This window comes from Sapajus apella, unplaced genomic scaffold, assembly GCF_009761245.1.
Source record: "Sapajus apella isolate SASKATOON/1434 unplaced genomic scaffold, GSC_monkey_1.0 scaffold259, whole genome shotgun sequence".
Taxonomy (NCBI): Eukaryota; Metazoa; Chordata; class Mammalia; order Primates; family Cebidae; genus Sapajus; species Sapajus apella.
Genome location: NW_022437199.1, coordinates 386,330 through 395,949, shown reverse-complemented (window position 1 = coordinate 395,949; position 9,620 = coordinate 386,330).

Below are 9,620 nucleotides of genomic sequence, written 5' to 3'. Positions count from 1 at the left end.
AGGCTATTCTATATTTCCCTACTAGCTTTGGTAAATGTAGTTTTGCATTCCCTTGTGGTGTAGTAACCTTTCAGTTTGTTTCTGATTTCTCAAAAAGGAAAATTTCCCATGAATTGTTGCTTAATTACTGTGTTTGTTGGAAGAAGGAGGGTCCAGGGCTTCTTACTCCACCATGTGGCTGTTGTACTCCTCCATCACAGTGCTATTCCTACCTATCTTTATCACTCCCAAATATTATATTTTTATATATCCAATATTTTCTAATTAACTAGATGAAAATAATGTTTACTTATTTTTATATTTTATCCTATACATTTATGTAGTCATTTTTTTGTTTCAGATCACATGTATACATACGTTTGGTTTAAGTGCACTAAGGCAGTTCAGAGCAAAAGAGTGATCACAGTTTTTGAGTTAGAACTACACAGGTATGCTTGAATTTGTTGTGGGCTTATAAAATGATACTCCAAAGATTGGCACTCTGGCATGCTGAGTACTTTGAAATGGAAAACATTGGAAGGGCCTCAGAAGCAAAGTTTCCCTTTGACCTTCTTCTATCCACCTGTCTCTGACTCCTCTTTATCCCCTAGGCATGCTATAGAAACCAGAATTCCTCTTTCTAAGGGCTAATTATAGAAACTACAAATATTACTCTAAGTTTACTCTATTTTTTTATATAATCTGGCCATAAAGAAATTCTCTGACCTACTTCTCTGATAGTAGATCTTAAGAGCCTCATCCTAGAATGGGTCTTGCCCTCTACTCAGGAGGAAGGACTGCTGCACACAGAGGCCAAGACTGGGACAAACAGGTCCTGCTGGGTACCCCCCACACCCCCCAGTCTGGACCTTTCGGTTACACTCTGGTCCAATCACAGTCCTACATGGCTTTCCATTCTCCATACAATATATGCATAAAAATGGACAGTTTTCCTCGAGTCTTTGAGTTTTTATTTCTGAAATTTCCCATGTCATATGAAACTTTAAGTAAATTTATTATGCTTTTCTCTTGTTAACCTGTCTTTTGTTACAAGAGTGTAGCTATAACCCATATGATAGATGACAAAGTGTATCACATCTTTCTGCACCTACAAATTGTACCTGTCACTTAGTAGTCGCATCACATTGGGTCCTACAGCTGTGAGTTTCCATGGACTCTAGAATCAGATGGCATAGATTCAGATATGAGCTTTTGCATTTACATATTCTGTTACCTTGGACAAGATATTTAAACTCTTTAAACTTTTTCTTAATCAGAATGCTCTGGAGATAGTAGTGCCCTGGGGAAACTGACCGAGACAATATATGCATCAGGCTTAACAGAGCTTCTGGTTGCCCCACCGCACTCCAGCCTGGGCAGCAGAACAAGACCTTGTCTCTCCTGCCACCCCACCTCCCCCAAAAAGAAAAAAAGCGCTTGGGCTCATGGTCGGGTAATCCCTGGAAGGCTCAATATGTGTTGACTACACTGTCTATCTTGGACAGTGACTATAAATTGAAAATAAATTATTATATGTACAAAGTATATGTGGCACACTTCAGTCATTCAAAAGTGTTATTTAAGTAACTCGTAAAGTAGTGTGGAAAATCATTATTCCAAATGTCAGATTTTTTACCTAGAAGGATTTTTATTTTCAGTTTTGCACAGGAAGTACTAAAGTTCATCACAGGGCGTAATGTCTGGTCTGAACTGTGGACAACTTGATTTCTGTCTGTATGATGTAGAAGCAGGTAGTATAATAGATATGTTATTCTGGCCACTAAAACTCCTACCTTTTCCTGTAACCCGCTACCTGGAGACAGCATCTACTGAATACTTCCATGAACCTCTAATTTCTTCCGCCTGCTTTAGAAGTGAATTTTCCTTTTTTCAACTCCTAGCTACACCAGAGGCAGAGGCAGGAGGGTGGTACCCAGAACAGCTAACCATCTCTCCTCTCCTCACTCACCCTCCTAAAAGATCTTTCCAACCCAAGGAAGTTCCTTCTCATGGTTCAGTCACCTTCAACACCACTTAACTGCTCATTAGGAAGAAAATTTCTTTGTATTTTAAAACAGACTGAATATGATTTTCTTTTTTCTTTTTTTGAGATAGAGTTGTCTTGCTCTGTCACCCAGACTGGAATGCAGTGGCACAATCTTGGCTCACTGCAACCCCTGCCTCCCAGGTTGAAGCAATTCCCATGTGTCAGTCTCCCAAGCAGCTGGGATTACAGGTGCCCGCTTCCACGCCTGGCTAATTTTTGTATTTTAGTAGAGACAAGGTTTTACCATGTTGGCCAGGTTGGTCTTGAACTCCTGACCTCAGGTGATCTGCCGGCCTCAGCCACCCACAGTGCTGAGATTACAGGAGTGAGGCACCATGCTGGGCCTGAGTAGAGATTCTTAAATCTGCCCCAGGCCAGTGGTCTCAGACCCTTTTCAGGCCTGATTGTTGCAGAGTCACAAGCTCCAGGGCATTAGGGAGGGTGATGGGACCCAAAAACATAAAACAACCTGCTCCTGGGGCCAGGTTACCCCTTCCTCACCTGTGCTGTACCCTCTTCCTCACCCTATGCAAACATCTGCTGAGCCTTTTACTCCCTCCTGTGCTGAGAGCTGACTCTCCTAAGGACCGTAGAAATTTTCCATTTTACCACTCTCGCAGTGAGTATTTCTGTCTGTATGCCAGGACTGGAAGTTTCTGGAATGTCCTTTAACTGTCCAATGGGTTCTTCTTGTCCACTGCCCAGATAGAGCTGATTTATCAAGACAGGAAAATTGCAGTAAAGAAAGAGTTTTACACATGTAAACCTGGCTAAACAGGAGACCATAGTTTTATTACTACTCAAATCAGCCTCCTCCTAAATTTGGAGGCTTGAGTTTTCCAAAGATAGTTTTGAGAGGAGGGGGTGGTTAGGGAATGGGTGTGGCTCACTGGTGGGAGATGCAATCCTGGGGTGTGGAAAATGGTCCTGGTGAGCACTAAGTTAGCTTCTGGGCGGGGCCCCAGGGCCACTTGGCGGGTATGGGTGGAACCATCAGTCATCAGAAATACAAAAACCTGAAAAGACATTTCAAAAGGCCAATCTTAGGTTCTACAACAGTGATGTTATCTACAGGAGTGACTGGGGAAGTTGCAAATCTTGTGACCTCCGGAATAATGGATGGTAATCATTTATGTCTACACTTTGACAGAAGTCAGCTTCCTCTCCTTTTCCTAGCCTGGTGGCCTTTCATTAACTTTACAAACATAGTGTAGTTTTTAAACTATAAACTAAATTTCTCCCAAAGTTAGCTTGGCTTCACACCCAGAAATGACCAAGGGCAGTTGGAGGTTAAAGGAAAGATGGAGCTGGTTAAGTCAGATGTCTTTCAGTGTCATCATTTTCTTAAAACCATCATTACAAAATTAAAACTGAGACAGTGGAAGAGATATGACCTAACCAACTCTATCTTGCTTCTAACCTCCAAGCTGGCCTTATTCATTCCTGGGCATAGGCTGAACTAACTCTAGGTGAAACTTAGATTATAGTTTATAGTTTAAAACAAAGATGATGACAGCCCTTTCCCAAAACAAACCTCCTTCATTCCTGGGGACTAGACTGTCTTTAGAGAACTAACAAATCAGCCACAAGATTAGAAATTATGGCTTAGGAGTCATGCAGCTGGAGGCTACAGAAATCGGATCCTCCCCAAGTTGCTCCTGGGAGACACTATTGTAAAACCTAAGACCAGTGCTTGAGATATTTTGCAGGCCCTGCACTTGAAGGATCAGCTGAAACCACCCAGATAAATAAAATGGTTCATCTGATATTGTGTCCCCCACCCAGGAATTGACTCAGTGCAAGAAGACAGCTTCGACCCCCTGTGATTTTATTTTTGACTCAAATGATCAGCACTCCTGACTTACTGGGAAGCGGCATCACTGTCTTGGGTAAATAGCTGAGATTTGCTGTCTCACGGCCACTAAAAACTAGGGCACAGATATACCAGAATGAGGTTAAAAGAAGTTTAACAGGCAAAAGAAAGAGTAGAGCTCTCTCTGCTGCAGAGAGAGGGGGTCCTGAAGAAATGGGTTGCCGCTTCAGCAGTGAAATGTGGAAGGTTTTATAGATGAGCTTGGGGAGGTAGCGTCTGATTTATGTAGAGCAGGAAAGATTGGTCAGACCAGCTGTGTCATTTACACAGTGGGGGAAATACTGGTTAGGACTAGGTGTGCCATTTGCATAGTGTGTGAAGTAGCTGGTCACCTCCTCCCTAATCTTTTATTATGCAGATGGTTCTCTGCCTGGCCTGTGCCATGTTGCCAGTTCCTTTACTGTACTTTGGTGTGTTATTAAGAACACTGATCTGATAATCATTTGAGATTTGCTGAGGCATTTGTGAATCTTCCTTATAAACCTGCAGCTCTCAAGCATCCAGCTTGCGTGTCATCAGAGAGGTTTATTCCTTTGAGAGCATCAAATCCACAATTAATGATTCTTGCTTTCATCCCTCTAGTATTTGCTATGGGAGCTCCTTTTATTCTTTAATTTGAAATTCAGTAATTTTTCTTCTTCATTGACAGAGTTTCTCCCCTCACAAAACTGTTATTTTTTTTGGGGGGGGAAGAAGTCTTTCTCTGTCACGAGGCTGCAGTGCAGTGGTGGCAATCTCAGCTCACTGCAACTTCCGCCTCCTGGGTTCAAGCGATTCTTCCATCTCAGCCTGCCGAGTAGCTGGGACCACAGATGTGCGCCACCACACCCGGCTAAGTTTTTTTGTATTTTTAGTAGAGACAGGGTTTCACCGTGTTGGCCAGGATGGTCTCGATCTCTTGACCTCTTGATCCGTCCGCCTCAGCCTCCCAAAATGCTGGGATTATAGGCATGAGCCACCGTGCCCGGCCCACAAAACTGTTCTTTAAGTCATAAATGTAGCCAGTCATAAATACGAAAACTTTAACCTTCGGGTTGGAACTTTGTCTCTTGCAGTTTAAGGTAATGGCTATTGTAGCCCATCTGAATTTTCTTCACTCTTATACTCGTAATTCTGGAGTTCTTCAGATTGTGGTGTATTTTATTGTGCTCCTACGTAAGATGAAGAATTAACTATTAAAATCACATTTTCAACATATAAAAAAAAGAAAAGAAGACGGAGCCTCCATTTGAGCTAGCCCTTTTCTATTGGCATAGCTGTCGGCATTCATCGGTGCAAGCTTCCAGCTTGCTTAGCTATGTCTGCAGTTCAATTTCTCAGGCTGCTCCTTGTTAGAAAAAATGTGATTTTGGGGGGCTGCTTTTTGTTAAAATGGAGAACTCTGCCTATGATTCTGTTGTCCTTACTATCTGCCTAAATAATTTATTTCTATCACCTGTATCACTGGCTTCCTCCCACCCACCAAGTTATCCTTAAAATATGCTTCCTGAGTGCTCTGAGAGACTGATTTGAGTTTTGACTAAAATTCTGGACTCTCACACAGCTGCCTCTGCATGAATTACGTTTCCTCTATTGCAATTTACCTGTCTTGATAGCTTGGCTCTGTCTAGGCATTAGGCAAGGTGAATCTGTTGGGTGGTTATGTTCTCGCTGTTACAATTTTTGCAAAGGTGATTTCAGTCATGCCACCATCAGTGTAGGCCTCACCTGGGAGATTGTTAGAAATGCAGAATCCTGGACCCAGTGAATATGAATCCGCAGTTTAAAAAGATCTCCAGGTAATTTATAGGTGCATTAAAGTTTTAGAACTACTGCTGTAAGTGACATGAATTCTTGATAAATTATTTTCTGATTTTCATTCTGAGGTTCCCTGGGCTGCCCAAATGCTTGTGTGGAAAGGGTTGAGGAAAGGGATATGAACATTGGCGTTTCTCTTCACACGAATTTGATGTTTGTTTGCACATTTCAATGTATTTATATATTTTTAAAAATGGAGCAGTTATTCGTAGAGTGAAACTTTTGTATTCACCTAGAAAATCCATTTCAACTATCTGAGTTAATTTACCAACAGTTCCCAGAAGAGGGCGCTGCAATGCCCCCTTTTTTTTTTCTTTTGTCCGTTCACCTGTGTACTGAAGTCAGAAAGTATTAACTCCACATTATTTCATTGGATGTACCAATACTTGTATTTGCTAGGTAGGTATTCTTTACTTTGTAGATGAGTAAAGAGGAAGACTGAACTGTTTCCCAACTCCCAAATTCGGGCCTCTTTCACAATCTGTGGTACTACTGCGGGCTGTTATAATACCAGAAATACCAGGACATATGGAGAACTGAAGCAAAATGCTGTCTCCTAAACAATTTTGCCTAACGCTGGGCTTAATTCTTAAAAAGGTAGTTCTGCTCTTAGTTGAGTGGTCTGGCTAAATTCAAGTAGGTTAAACCAATATTTACTGTGTTGCTTTGCTAAGAGCCTTTTATAAAATATTCTGTTGTGTTTGCAAGAATTTTGAGGGTGAGTTAATGTCAAGGTGACCCTGAACAAGGTTTTATACATGTGTAGGATGAATAAGACCGCTTTGATGTTCCCCTCAACTTGACTAAACTTTAGACAGATTTCTTCCTGACTACAGATCCTTTACTTAGATTATTTACTTTAGAAATCTTCCCATTATAAATTCTTTCTTCTTATTTCATATTTAAATCTTTCTCTAGCCTTTTATCAGTTTTACGGCCCAGAAATACCTTTCTCAAAAAACTCGGAGCCATTTCTTTGAAAAACAATAATCAAGAAAAATAGTTCCCTCATCTCCCCATCTCTGTGGGAGGGTAGGACTCTTACTTCCGTATGTGCCAGTTAGCAAATACAAATGGCCTCATCATGTTGACCCACCTTCCCCACTAACATTCCTCAGGACTTTTTCATTAGCATATGCCAGACTTTACAAACTGTCCCACCTTTTGTTCAACAGAGTTGAATACAGCCTCCCTTCCCTATTGAAACAGGCTTGACCCTATTGCAACAATTTTGAATAAAGTCGTCCTTGACTATTTAACTTTGTTCAGTGCAAATCTTCTTTGAGAATAACCTACAGAGATGCAATTACAATAAGGTTGTTGTATTACCTACGTGCATACTGCAGGCATTCTTTATGTCTCATTATTAGAAAATAATAAGTGTAATTGAGAAATATGGATATTTTTCCTCTACACTTGAAACCACTGAAAAGTAATCCTATAAACAAAGTAACCCCTCTTCAGTGTCTTTCCCTTATACCTTCCTAAAATACATTACTGTATTCTACCGTTCTTCCCACTTCAAGGGCCACAGTTTCTCATTTGCTGACTTTTCTTGTGTTTTCCTCTAAATGTGAAAATAAGATTTTATTCTCGGCTCTGTGAAGCCTGGCCATGAAGTAATGAACTTACTTTTGATTTTACAGGCTCATAGGTGGGACTTGCCTAGTCTCAGATGAGACTTTGGACTGTGGACTTTTCAGTTAATGCTGAAATGCGTTAAGACTTTGGGGGCCTGTTGGGAAGGCATGATTGGTTTTGAAATGTGAGGAGGGGCCAGGGATGGAATGATATGGCTTAGCTCTGTGTCCCCAATCAAATCTCATCTTGATTTGTAGCTCCCACAATTCCAATGTGTCATGGGAAGGACCCGATGGGAGGTAATTGAATCATGGAGGCAGGTCTTTCCTGTGCTGTTCTCATCATGGTGAATAAGTCTCACAAGATCTGATGGTTTTATAAAGCAGAGTTTCCCTGTACAAGTTCTGTTTTGTTTACTGCCATGTAAGATGTGCCTTTTGCTTTCTGCCATGATTGTGAGGCCTCTCCAGCCCTGTAAAATGTGAGCCTATTAAATATCTTTTTCTTTATAAATTACCCAGTCTTGAGTATGTCTTTATCATAAGCATTTGGACTAATAGAGTATGGTACTAGAATAAGATGTATAGGCCAGTGGAACAGAATAGAGAATCCAAAATTTAATCCATGTACCTACAGTCAACTGATTTTTGACAAACGTAACAAAAACACTCATTGTGGACAGGACAGTCTCTTCAATAAATGTTTCTGGGAACACTGGATATCCATATGCAGAAGGTACTACTTCTGAAATGTGATCAAGGCTGTTTCATGATCATGTAAGAAAATTCTAATCTTACTATATCCAGTGGTGCAGGATATACATGTGTAATTTTTTTATTTGTATGTGGCAACAAATTATAAGTTATATTGAAGGATGATTATAGATTTTTATGTCACAGCTAAAAACAATCATAACACTGACAAAAAGTCATCTAATTTTTAAAAATAATTAATACACGTTATTTTAGAATAGTTTTAGGGTTGTGGAAAAATCAAGGGCAAGTGCAGAATTCTCATGGATCACTTCTTCCTCCTACACAATTTCCCTTATGATTAATGTCTCCCATTAGTGTTGTACGATTTGTCTGGATGAAAAAATATTGATACATTATGAGTAAGTCCATCGTTTAGGGTTCCCGCTTTCTGTTGTATATTCCGTGGGTTTGACAAATGTATGAGATGTGTCTGAAGCAGCCTCGTTGTCTGGGGTAAATACCAAGATTTCTGGTCTCATGGCCAAGGAAGTTGAGGTCTTGGACACACACACACACACACACACACACACACACACACACACACACAGAGTGAGTTTGGAGCAGGAGTTTAATAGGCAAAAGGAAAAACTGGTCTCTATTACAAACAGGGGTCCCGAGCCTACTGCCAAGTTGTAGTAAAAATGTCAGGGTTTTTACAAATGGGCCAGTGAGGAGGGGGCTCGTGAGCAGGGGATGTCTGATCCTCCTAAGGCCCCAGGGTTTAGTTGGGACCAGGTGTACTACATGAACAGAGCAGTCTTTTATCAGCTCTTATCCCATTCCCTGACCACATAGACTCTTAGTCCGTGTTTTTTTGGTCCTGCTTATTTGGGAGGGAGAGTCTCTGTGTCTGTTCCCATACATCTTGCAGCTGTAGGCATCTTGGTGCCCCTAAAGGGAAAGGAACGTGCTTCTTATGGCCTACTGTTTTACTGGGGTCCACCGTGTAAGTGTGAAGCTTGGTGATTTACCCAGGAGACTCCCTGCACCCGCCCCAGTCCTTCTGTGTCTGAGCTGTCTTATTTGTGTTTTACTGTCTGCTCCTTCAGGCTGCTTGTTGTTAGAAGTCATTTCTTTGAGTGGCCTGAGCTTAGAAAGGGAGCTATTTTTGAGCTGCTTTTTGTTCGGTTTTCTACCTGAGACTCGCTTTACCCTGTCAACCGAAATGATTTCTTTCTGCTCCTATAACATATCCACCATTACACATAGAATAGTTTCACCACCTAAAACGCTCATGTTCCCCAGGGTGGGAATCGGCTCTGGGTCGAGGCCTCCACTGGGTTCCCCCAATCCCTGGGCTATGCCTGCAAATGAGGGACATGGGACAAGGGCGTCCTCTGTGTCCTTATCACCGGAAAAGGATCCGCCAGACCCGGCCTTGCGCTCCCAGCTGGAGGACGGTCACGTCCCTGCCGGATGTGGGACAGGTAGTCCAGGAATTACCTTCCTGTCGATTTGGGCTTCCTGCTCGGGTCACAGGCGCCAGCGGCTGCCGGGAAAATGGAACGCAGGGGATCCAGCCCCAGGCGGATCTCTCCGGGGCGCTGCGGAGGTGGGGCCATGCTGGGCGCAGTCTCGCCTCCCGCCC